A 13,218-nucleotide genomic window follows, 5' to 3' on the forward strand; every position below is an offset into this window, starting at 1 on the left:
CTGTATTCAGTGCCCCATCACTTTGGTCATATGGCGTCTAAGGCAGCACCTTGGCTCCTTTCCATTTTCTACATTCCATTTTGTTTTTCAAAACAGAATATGATGGGTCTCTCTACTTCATGTTCTATGATTTTTAGAGAACTGGAATGATTGACACAATGTTAATTATTCTTCACAGGCATCTGTACCATTGTCTCTTTAATCCTTTCTGGCTCAGAATACTCCAATGACTCCTCAGAGGTCGTCATATCCAAAACAAAACCAATCTTCCCGTATCATTCACCCTCAAATTCTAAGGGACCCATGTCAAATTCTTCCAAGAATTCTATCATGTTCTGCTCCATGTTTCTGGCCTCACAATGATGATCTTGGGGATTCCACAGCTCAGGAACTATTCAGGGAGGGAGATGTCTGTGTCTTCTTTCTATTAACATTCTCAATTTCTACTGATACCATTGGTGTAGAGCCCTTGCCACTTTGTGCACTTGCCTTGTTCTCACACGAGGCAAGGGAATCACTTTTCCCCATGAGCACTGTAGTTTGGAAGTCAAATAAATATGCCTTCTGTTTCACTCAAGTCTTTTTCTTTTATAAACTAGAGGTACAGGTTGGTGGTGGAGTATGGGTAGTAATTGGTTAACTGGTGTCATTTCCAAGTAAGGCTTGGGGAAATCATAATGGCTCATTGGGGTTCGTTTTCATAATGTGATTCTTTTCATCTATTTTCCTCTTTTAGGGCTTTAGTTGTACTTTGTGACAACGTGAAAGGTTCAGCTCAAATTCTGTTACATTACTTGTCTGCTTTTGTTTACATACTTGTTTTAACTTTTTAAAATCTAAATGTTATAGACATAAACCTGTTTGCAATGTTCAAATAGGTAGGAGTTTTGCAAAAGGCAAAAATACTTAACTTTTGATTTGAAAGACAGTCCTTTTTTAAAAAAAATAGAAAGTAGGGTAATATCCTCATTGACTACTATTAATAATGCTATAAGTCAATGATATAGAAGCATCAAGTGATCACTTTAAGTATATTCCTTGCAGTAATTCTCAAATATTCTACTTTATAGAGTTTCTTGGGAATTTTAAAAAAACATAGAAACTCTATCATGCATAATATTTTTCATATACAAGGTCAATGGATTTACTCACCTCCTGAAATTCTTTGAATCATGGACATCTGTTAAAACCTATGGCCTAGAAATGATTCCTGAGTCAAAATTAAAATGCATAACACAATAAATAACTTCAAACCACTAAAAATTGGCAATAGTCCTCTACTATATCCTTTCTTAGAGGTCATCATTGTATAAAAATCATTCCTTTTACCTCATAAGATTTTCACATCTAGGCCTATTTTTTTCTAGTTTCTATATTCCATTCATAGAAATTGGATTATAAAGTAAATTTCAAGCTCACAGTTTCAGCTATGAGTATTGTGTAGCATTTAATAGCCTCAAACACTGCTATTTGATGGCTCACATTAGTTTTATTATTTCTGAAGTACTGTAATAAATAATTTTAATTGGGTTGCTCTTTTGAACAAATGGAGAAACAAAATGTATAGCAATTCATGTCTTTGTGGAGATTTGGGGATAGAATCTTAATCCTTTATATATTATATATTTTTAAAAATGCACTCCTTGTTATTAGGAAAAAATTAACATTTAATACTGGTATTTAGAATTATGAAAGCTTTATGAGCCTTTAAGAGTACTTTTGAGCCATAATATTTACGAGGCTTTCCACAAATTTTCAAATGTCAATGTTAGGCTCTTGTTGACATGTTACCATTCTAGTACGGAAACGTTACACATTTATGTCATGCAAAGAAACAATTTTGTCAGGAAATTTATAAGATATTATGATTTCAGTCCAAAAATGAGATACTATGTTTGAAACTTTGTATCTGAACTGATGCAAGGGCTTTATTACAGGTGATCTAAACCAAACAAAGCACAAATCAGCTGCGTATATTTTTCCAGTAATCACCTAAAATCCAGAGAGAATGGTTTGTGCTCTATGTTAACTCATTACATTGCTCATGTCAGGAAAGGAGACTATGCACAAATGTAATATCCATTAGTAGATGCTTCATAAAACCTAATATAGTACTCACATCTCTACAAGGAAGAAAGGAAAAAGGGAAACCTGCATTTGTCAAATGTCTTTTTAATGTCAGCTTTTGCACTTAATGCTTTTATATTGAAGTACAATAGAATGAACTGAGTGACCCTGTGTAATTGAAAAGTCCCCATTAAAAATAATGTGTTAAACATAAACATCAATTCTGTACTGAAACTCAAATCAAATGGTAGTAAAAAGAATGGCAGAAACATACAAAACTACAAATTCAAAATTAGAGAGTGGACAACTACAAATGAGTATTAGTAAAAACTTTTGGAAGAATAAATGCAGGTAAATTTGTTGCAGCTGATTAAACAGAGTGGCTAAAACCAATGTGTGTGCAATGGTGGGGAGGGGGGTTGGTAAATGTAAGAAGCAAGTTAATTATTGCCTGAGTAATGTGTTAGAAAATGTTGAAAGTTGCCCCCCACCCCTCTCCCAAAAATGTAAAGTTCAATATTCAAGAGCTAGTAGTCTACACAAATATAAGATTTGAAAATAATTGTGTCTCTAGAATATCATTTGAGGCTGGGAATGGGCAGCACAGGCAACTGCATAAACTTTGAGGTATTATTTACACTGTAAAATGATATTTATGTAGTACATATAAAAATATATAAGAAAGTCAAATAAACAAACACGAGAAAAGACAGCTTGTCTTCTTAGTTCAAAGTAGTATCGTTATCCTTCACAGAGTGTTCAGCATACAGTAAATGCACAACAATGCATATACAAATGAGTGAATAGTGGCTTTCTCAAAATAATATTGATAACTTTCTAGTGAAAAATAGAGGCTCAGGAAATTTATTCATTCTAATGTCATGCAGTAGTGGATAGATTTAAATAACAAACCCGTGTTAGCTTCACTTTACGTTGAGTGACTTGCCATCTAGATCTTGTTAGGGATTTGTCAAGAAATAAAGGAGATATAAATAAATATAAAGACAGAACAGGAAGTCTCTGGACTCTTCTCCCCACAAGAACAAAATGTTTAGGTCAGTGAAAATTACTTATAAGTGAAGAATACATATTTGACTGTATATGACAAAATGAAAACTGATATCTAGATTATATACAGGTATATTATAGTACCATTAAATGATTAAGCCATTAGGCTAATCATATTAAAAGAACGGCTCAGCACCAAACAAGGTTGCCCAGAAAAGCAGTTCTCATACTGGGATGCACACACATTGGAGCCATCCAAAGATTTTGCAAGGATAAATAAGCAAGGCGGTCAAAGGGAACTATCTTTTATGTAAATACTAAATGTGTACTGCCTGGGAGAGTACTTTCTGTTGAGGGATTATGTCAAGTCTTCTAGCTTGCTTTCCTTATGTGAATTATTCTTCTCTCACATTCAAAAAAGAAAGGCATACTTCTCATCATACAAGATTTCACAGTCAGGTACTGTTCCAGGTTTTAAAATGTTCTATATGCAGGCAAATCATGATTTTGAGATTGAAGCTTATAAAAGATAAGGAGACTTCTATAAGAGAAAATACAAAATGGCAAATACAAATTAGGTATGTAAGTAACTATTTATTTAGAATAAGAACAGAGATCATACATAATTACTGGACCATTGGAGTTCAAGGTCCATTTCTTGTGAAACCGCTTCAGGCAATTTACCAGACTTCTTACACAGAAATGCTTCTTGCTTATAATATGTCTTCATTTTATCTCCTAGAACAGTCTACAACTAACAGTAACTCCAAGCAACAACAGGAATCTGTCCAAGGGAGAGGGTCTGAAATTTGAAGTTCATTATTTTCAAGGCTGTCTTGTTCTGCTTCCAGGCCTCCAAAGACAAAATTCGAAATGTGAATGGCAGTTAAGCTTTCCATACTCAATGAAGTCAACATAAGCCCATGAGACTGCTGTGACTCTTTCCTTGCCTTAAAAGTTTATGCTAAGATTAAAGTATATAGACATAAACAGATAATTTGGCCCATGTTCTAAATTCAGATATATTATAAAGAAGGACAAAAAAATTAAAAACCATATCATAGTTCTGAACTTCCACCTCTGGTCATCAGGAATAAAGAGTGAGTCTTCTCACTCTAAAAACAACAAACAAACAAATAAACAAACAAACAAAAAACCACGCGACTAGAAATCTGAATAACACATTAGGTAGGCAATGGGCAAAAGGCAGCACAAGACTGTGACCATACACATTGTGAAAATTAAAACTGTCACTTATGATAGGGTTTTAAAAACATTAAGGATGATATCAAAGGGTGAAAGGGAAATCTATAGAAAGAGACACGATATTTGCAAATTATATACCTGATAAAGGATTATTATCCAGAACGCATTAAAAGAAATCTCATACTATTCAATAACAAAAAAAAGACAATCAAATTATAAAATGAAGGGCGCCTGGGTGGCGCAGTCGGTTAAGCGTCCGACTTCAGCCAGGTCACGATCTCGCGGTCCGTGAGTTCGAGCCCCGCGTCAGGCTCTGGGCTGATGGCTCAGAGCCTGGAGCCTGTTTCCGATTCTGTGTCTCCCTCTCTCTCTGCCCCTCCCCCGCTCATGCTCTGTCTCTCTCTGTCCCAAAAATAAATAAACGTTGAAAAAAAAATTAAAAAAAAAATTATAAAATGAACAAGAATGCGAGAAGATGTTTCTCTTAGGAAGATATAAAAATGGATAATAGGCAAAAATAACTGTGCAATATTATAGTAATTAGGGAAATTCAAATCAAAACCACAATGAGGGGCACCTGCGTGACTTAGTTGGTTAAGCATCCAATTCTTAATTTAGACTCAGGTCATGATCTGACGGGTTCATGAGTTCCAGCCTATTCCAACCCCGCATCTAGCTCTGCACTGACAGAATGGAAGAGGTTGCTTGGGATTCTCTGTCTCCCTCTCTCTCTCCTCCACTGCTGCTTGCATGCACAAGGGCTCTCCCTCTCTCTTTATTGATCTCTCTCAAAAATAAATAAATAAACACTTAAAAAGAATACACAATGAGATAATGCTTCACACCACACCCATTAGAATGTCTATAAATGAATGAACAAACACATAACTATATAGTGTTGGCAAAGATGTGGAGAAATTGAAACCCATATGCATTGATAGTGAGAAGGTAAAATGGAACCACTGCTGTGGAAAATAATGTAACATTTCCACAAAATATTACACATAGAATTACCAAATGATACTGCAATTCCACAGAAGAAATGAAAACAAGAACTGTCCATAATTTGGTATTGTTGATAGCACTGCTATAAAAATTGGGGTACATGTACTCCTATGAATCAGCACTCCTGTATCCTTTGGACAAATTCCTAGTAGTACCATTGCTGGGTTATAAGGTAATTCTATTTTTAATTTTTTGAAGAACCTCCATACTGTTTTCCAGACTGGCTGCACCAGATTGCATTCTCACCAACAGTGCAAGAGGGTTCCCCTTTCTCCACATCCTCATCAACATCTGTTGTTTCCTGAGTTGTTAATTTTAGCCACTCTGACAATTGTGAGGTGACAGCTTAATGTGGTTTTGATTTGTATTTCCCTGATGATGAGTGATGTTGAGCATCTTTTCATGTGTCTGTTTACCATCTGGATGTCTTCTTTGGAAAAGTGTCTATTCATGTCTTCTGCCCATTTATTCACTAGATTATTGTTTTTTGGGTGTTGAGTTTGGTAAGTTCTTTATAGATTTTTGATACTAACCCTTTATCCACTAGGTCATTTGCAAAAATTTTCTCCCATTTTGCTGGTTGCCATTTAGCTTTGTTGATTGCTTCCTTTGCTGTATAGAAGTTTTTATCTTGATGAGGTCCCAATAGTTCATTATTGCTTTTATTTCCCTTGCCTTCAGAGACATGTCAAGTAAGAAGTTGCTGAGAATGAAGTCAAAAAGGTTGTTGCTTGTTTTCTCCTCTAGGATTTTGATGGTTTTCTGTTTCACATTTAGGTCCTCAGGTGTCCATCAACTGATGAATGGATAAAGAAGATGTGATATATATATATATATATATATATATATATATATATATATACACACACACACACACACACACACACACACACACAGAAACACACACAATGGAATACTACTCAGGGATTAAAAGGATGAAATCTTGCCATTTGCCACAACATGGATAGAACTTGAGGGTATTATGCTAAGTGAAGTAAGTCAGTCAGAGAAAGACAGATATCATATGTTTTCACTCATATGAGGAATTTGAGAAACTTACATAGGAGACAATAGGAGAAGGGAAGGAAAAGTAAGTTACAAACAGAGAGAGAGACAAACTATACGAGACTCTTAAATACAAAGAACAAACTGAGGGTTGGTGGAGTAAAATTAATGATGGGCATTGAAGAGGGCACTTATTGGGATGAGCACTGGGTGTCATGTGTAAGTGATGATTCATGGTAATCTACTGCTGAAGCCAAGACTACACTGTATGTTATCTAACTTGACAATAAATTATTTTAAAAAATAAATAAAAAGAAACGGAAAAGGAAAGAAAAGAAAAGAAAAAAAGTAAATAAGAACTAGTTATACATTTTTACACCAATGTTCATAGCATTATTCACAATAGCCAAAAGATGTAAACCACACAAATGCCCAGATAAATGGATAAAGAAAAGGTGACATATGTGTACAATGGGATATTATTCAGCCTTAAGTAAAAGGAAATTCCAATACACGCTACAATATGGATGGACTCTGAAAGCATTATGCTAAGTGAAATAATCCAGACTTAGGACAAATATTGAAATTGTGGATGATTCCACTTATATGGATTAGAGGATGATTCCACTTATGTGGATTACTTAGTATAGAAAAGAGGAGAAACACAAAGGAGAATCGTCGTTAGCATGGACTGAGGAAAGGAGGAAATGGGGAATTATTGTTAATGGGCATGGAGTCTCAGCTTGGGATGTTTAAAATATTCTGGAAATGGATGGCGATGATGGTTGCACAACAGTGTGAATGTACTTAGTGCCACAGAATTGTACACTTGAAGATAGTTAAAATGGTACATTTTATGTTTTACATATATCTTACCTAAGTAAAAAATGAAGAAAAATTAAAAACAACTAAGAACGAAATTGAATGAAATATTTTTAAGACCTCTAATGTCTCCAAAACTTCTGGAAAAAAAATGAGGAAAAATGTCATAGAAAGAGATATGTCATTGATTAGAAAAATCAATAGTGTAGCAATGTCCATTATACCTAAACTGATCTGTAGAGTTAACGAGATTCTAATAAAAATACCAGTAAGTGATTTTTCATTGTTTTACTTTTTTAAAAATCATGAAACTAATTCTAGAATTTATATGGAAATACAGAGGACCCAAAATAACCAAAACAATTTATTTAAAAATAAAAACAAAGTTCACGAACATATGGTACTTCATTTTATAATGTAATATTAAACTACAGTAAATAGTACAGTTTGGTTTGGCCATAAAGTTAGACATAAAACAATATGACAGAATGGAAAGTACAAAAATCGACTTGTATATAGATGGTCAATTGATTTCGAAAAGATTCACCAAAGTAATTCAAAATGGAAATGATTGTCTTTCAACAATTGATTCCAAGACAGCTAGATATCTGAATGGGGAAAAAAAAATAGACACATATACATACATAGAGAAAGAGAATACATTCTCCCATTATAATGACAATTAGTTTAAAATATATTATAGATTTACGTGTAAAAGGTGAAACTAAAAACTTCTAGAAGTAAACAATTAGAGAAGAGAAAATTTTGTAGACAGGACTCAGAAAGCAATAAATATTAAATGATGATAAACTGGACTTCTTCAAAACTGATACCACTATTCAAAAGGAGATCTCAAGAAAAGAAGAAGGCAAAATACAGTCTATGAGAAAATATTTACAACATACAAATGACTTGTATTCTTAATTTTATAAAGAACTCTTACAAAAGAATAGTAAGACAAGTCAATATTAAATAGGCAAGAGATTTCAAAAGACATTAAAAAAGAAGTTATCTGAATGGCAAATAAGCACATGAAAAATTGCTCAATATGAACAGCCAATTAAAACCGTGATGGAGGGGCGCCTGGGTGGCGCAGTCGGTTAAGCGTCTGACTTCAGCCAGGTCACGATCTCGCGGTCCGTGAGTTCGAGCCCCGCGTCGGGCTCTGGGCTGATGGCTCAGAGCCTGGAGCCTGTTTCCGATTCTGTGTCTCCCTCTCTCTCTGCCCCTCCCCCATTCATGTTCTGTCTCTCTCTGTCCCAAAAATAAATAAACGTTGAAAAAAAAAAAATTTTTAAAAACCGTGATGGAATATCATTTCACAATCACTACCATAGCTAGAATTCACATCATTGGCATTTCCAAGTGATAATGAAGATACGGGTCAACTTGAAATATCACACACTGCTGCTTAGAATGGTGCCACCTCTTTGGAAAAGAAGTTGGAAGTTTCCTATAATGTTAACCATACACTTATAATATGACTGAGCAATTCCACTCCCTGTATTTATTGAGGTATAATGAAAACATATGCTTATAGGAAGATATGTACGTGAATGTTCATAGCAGCTATTACAAAAAAATCATATCCAAAAGCAAAACAACACAAGGGTCAACCAGAAGGTGAATGAATAAACAAATTGAGGCATATTGATACAACGAAATACCACTCCACAATAAAAGTAACTACTGATTCCTTCATCCACATAGATTAACAGACAAATTGCTGGTAGAAATAACCTAATGCAATAGGATGTTGGGAGATGATTCTTCATGGGTTTCTTGTGTTCCTCACTTGTGAGTAGGAAAAATCTTCCGTTTTGAACTATTTTTTAAGGATGTCTACAGACCAAATAGTCTTGAAAGATAGCTTTAGAGTCTCCCATCAGGACAGAAGATAGATTTGTTTTCTGATCATAAAAACAAACAACAACAATGACACAAAACCCAACCAAACAAAAACAAAACTTCTGAAGCAAAGTTTGGCCAAACTTACCATTAGCCCTCTTTTAAGGTCTAAAGTTTCCTAGGGTTCTGGATTCCTGAGCTGTGATGCAGACCTACTAAAGCACGCTCAGCATTTACCTCTGCTGCTGTCTACATTCTTCTGTGGTTAGCCTGGCTTGGACTTTCTGGAGGTTTTCATTCCCTTTTTCTTAGGCGTTTTCTCAGTGACTTCTCCGTCGGCTTCAAATCTTTCCTCTCATCTGTACCTCGAGAGGTTCATTCCCTACAGGCTTGACCCTTCTCTAGCCGTAGACTGCTGCCCTAGTTACCTGTTACTTGAGACTTACTAGGTTTCTGGTTTAAGGTATGAAAGGGGTTGGATTGTTCTCTGTTGTTCCCATTTACCCTCTTAGTCAGGCAAGGTGTCCTTGATTATATGTCCAACGAGGATTTAGGGATTCTGCCTTCCTCCAGTGGGTCAAAAATGTTTTGTTTGTTTATTTGTTTTGCCACTCTCCTGTAAGTAGGAAGATCTCTCCACTCCTTCTTCACCCCACTCCTACCCCACCAGCTGGAGTCCACCTTTACCTGTGCCCAAGGCAACAAGTTTTTCTGCCCTTCACTGAATGCCTTAAGGCTTTTGTTTCTAGGAGAAATATATTTACAATATATTGGAGATCACATCCTTTGGGAATATTTAAACTTAGCTTAACAGCTGTGCATGCCAAACTAAGAAAGTGATAAAGGCACATAAATTACAAAATTATTTTAAGAGTATATGACTAAAAATGTTAAAGGTCCCTATAGTAAGACACCAAATCTTTCCTACTATCATCCCCCCTGCCATGGAAAAGAGAAGAAAATGGAAATATACACTTTAAAGTTTCCATCAGTAGATACATTGTTAGACGTATGCAGAAGCCAAGAAAGTATAAAGAGGCAAAGGAGGTAGAGGCTTAGATTCTGGATAAATTTGTTATTAGAGCCAGCTGATTAAGAGTTTCACCATACTTAACTTTTATTACACTCAACAAATGCTGCTGTTTTAAATAAATACAATTAGGAATATTGTACTACCTGACCTTCTCTGAACACTTTCCTACAGGGACTGTTCCAAGGACTAGAGGTTATGGAATTCATCCACTTCCTTTTTGTAAATTCAGTTGACATTTCGTGGATTTGGGGTGCCTGCTGAATCAATTTCTCTTTCTATGTGTTATGCTATTTCCCAGTAAATTCAAGAAGTATACTGAGTAAAAGTAAAGAGGAAATCATCAGTAATTTTATTAAGTGGTACTGAGATCAAAGAAAGTAAATTTAAATACTAATATGCCTTTGCAATTAGAGGAGAAAAATCTAAAAAAAAAAAGAAAAATGTTAGAAGAAATCTAGTAATTGACTAATTTAAAATTCCTACCTATGTGGTTCACTCATTCATCCAGAGTACCCCATTACATTATCAGAGTATTGTTTATCAAGAGCTCTCAACATCTGGACTCAGGATACCATGTGATTTTTCCTATATTAATTGTTTTACAATAAAAGATTAATATATCATTTTAATACTTGACTGGTTAGTTCACTTATTGGTTTTATTTGTGATCCTATAGCATTAATCTTTCCTATTTGGATAGAATTTCCCATTGTGTATATGATCTTGTGCTACCTTTTGCTCTCTCTTACTATGGGAAGGAAAAAAAAATCCCTCTCCATTCAAACCCTGGCAGCCAGAGTGCAGGCAAGTTACCTACAATTAGTTCAATCTGATGCTCCAGCTGGGACATTTTTACTTGAGCATGTGATACAAGAAGCAGGGACATTTGGAGGACTTGACATCACAGCAGTAAGGATGATCATGGCATTCAGAATAGAAACGGAAATGTCCTGACTAGACCATTGTTGCTCAAGTAGATCCTTGACTTTAGTTTCTGCTAAGGAAAGTCCTGGAGCTCTACATAGGTCATTCCTTTCCAAGGTGATGTCTAGCCCTCCAGTTAAGTATATGTACTGCCCAGTTACCTAAGCTGATTAAAATAAAACAACACTTAGTGCTTCACAGCTAAATATAGATTTCATAAGACATAAGCAAATTCCTTTCCACAGCCTGTCCTACGACTTATGAATGATTATAAGGAGTATCTGATAATGCAAAATTGAAATTACAACCACCCTTATATTAGTTAATATTAATTAACCTAATTATTAATATTAACTATTGGAAATTAGTTTAACTTAACTCAATAAACCTGACTCCATATATTGTCCTCACTGTTGTTTTGATTAAGCTTCATAGAAAATTTTTTTGAGGACATTAATGGAAAAATCCCTATGTTGAATTATGATAGCCATGAGAAGTGTTCATACTATGAAGGGCACTTAAAAACTGATTTCTTCATGGAGCAACAGAATCTTAACCTCCATTTCAATTTCATCCTAAATGGTTAGCAAAATTGCCCTCCCTATTTAAGGGTTTTGCTTTCTCACTCTCTGCCAAGAGTTTAGAGTTACATTCATGCCAGTAAATGTGCCCTTGACATGTTTCTTTAGTTGTAAGATACAGTATTCTTATGCTTACAAAATAAAGTTTGTATGAACTGTAGTAAGTAGGAAAAAACATGAAATTCTATCTAAATGCACTGTAGAGCTTAAAGTCTTAAAATATTTCTTAAAATATGATTTTCATATTTGTTTTGATTGTTCACATCTGGAATTTATATTTGATTTAGTCATATGGAATTTCTCTCCTTTCCAATTATTGTTCTCTTCATTTAATATTATCTGTCCAAGTTCATCAAAATAGAGTTTCATCTTGCCCTCAGTTGATTTGATCTCTTTTCTAATATATTATTCTGTCTTAAACAGTTTCTGAGAGGTTTTCGTGCATGGCTTAGCAATTTTCTAATGACTAATATCCATCTTCTTACAGTTTCTACCCTTAGTCCAGATTCTGTGCCACTGACAATATATTTCCTCTTTCATTTGAGGTATTACCACATATTTGAACATAAACAAGGATAGAGCTCTTCTCATTTCAGTTAAATGCCCTTTCTTCAGAGAATATTTTTATATATTGTTCGTTACTTTGTTTATTATTAATTTTGTGAAGATTATCATTAGAGATTTTCCATTCCCAGAAATAGAAATAATACCTCATTATATATGAAAAAAATTACCATTGACCATATTTTGAGCATCATACTTGCACTGGTCCACTTCTTGGTATGGCAACTTTAATGTAAAAAAAAAAGAAAACAACAACAAAAAACCTTCCCTCCTCATAAATAAGCAACTCCACAAGGTATAATTAAAAATTGCTCAGTTTATGTCTTAATTTCACCTTTCTTTCTTATCTCTATTTAAATACAAATTGTGGCTTCATGTTTATTTCTGTTATGGTTAATTTTAATAGGTTCAAGTTTTAGTCTTTAATTATTGACTGACCTTGGGCAAATTTATTAATCACCGTGGGTCTCCATTCTCTTACTGGTTACACGATGTTGGTAAACTTCTCTGACTTAACTCATTCATTTGCACTGAGGATTACATACTTCAAGATTTTTTTTTTGTCCAGGAATTAAAGAAATGCCATATTGCAGTGCTTGCCATATTACCTAACATATTTTAATTATCCAATATATATTTCCTGCTGTATATTAAATGGATAAGAACAGATACTACACTTGATCTTAACCAAAAGGCCGAGAAGCGATATTTCCTGTTGTATAAAAACATGGTTTCTGTTTGTTTTTTGTTTTTTGTTTGAGAGAGATAGAGGTAGAGAATGGGGGAGTGGGGCAGAGAGGAGGGGTGCAGAGAAAGCGAGAGAATCCCAAGAACACTCAGCTATCAGCAGGGAGCCTGATGTGGGGTTCAAACCCATGAACCGTGAGATCATGACCTGAGCTGAAATTAAGAGTCAGACACTTAATCAACTGAGACACCCAAGCGCCCCCCAAAATATGTGTTTTTTAAAATATCTATTTAGGGCACCCAGGTGGCTCAGTCAGTTAAGTGACCAACTCTTGATTTGGGCTCAGTTCATAATCTTAGGGTTTATGGGTTTGAGTCCCAGATCAGGCTCCCTGCTGATAGCTCAGAGCCTGCTTGGGGTTCTCTCTCTCTCTCTCTCTCTCTCTCTCTCTCTCTCTCTCTCTCTGT

The 13,218-nt window shown here is 34.9% G+C and overlaps 1 pseudogene; it reads right to left on the bottom strand.

Moving 5' to 3' along the window:
• Window positions 1–12,637: 12,637 nt before the first annotated feature.
• On the bottom strand, window positions 12,638–12,770 carry LOC123587133 (annotated as a pseudogene).
• Window positions 12,771–13,218: the final 448 nt, after the last annotated feature.

The sequence above is a fragment of the Leopardus geoffroyi genome, chromosome C3 (assembly GCF_018350155.1).
Source record: "Leopardus geoffroyi isolate Oge1 chromosome C3, O.geoffroyi_Oge1_pat1.0, whole genome shotgun sequence".
Taxonomy (NCBI): domain Eukaryota; kingdom Metazoa; phylum Chordata; class Mammalia; order Carnivora; family Felidae; genus Leopardus; species Leopardus geoffroyi.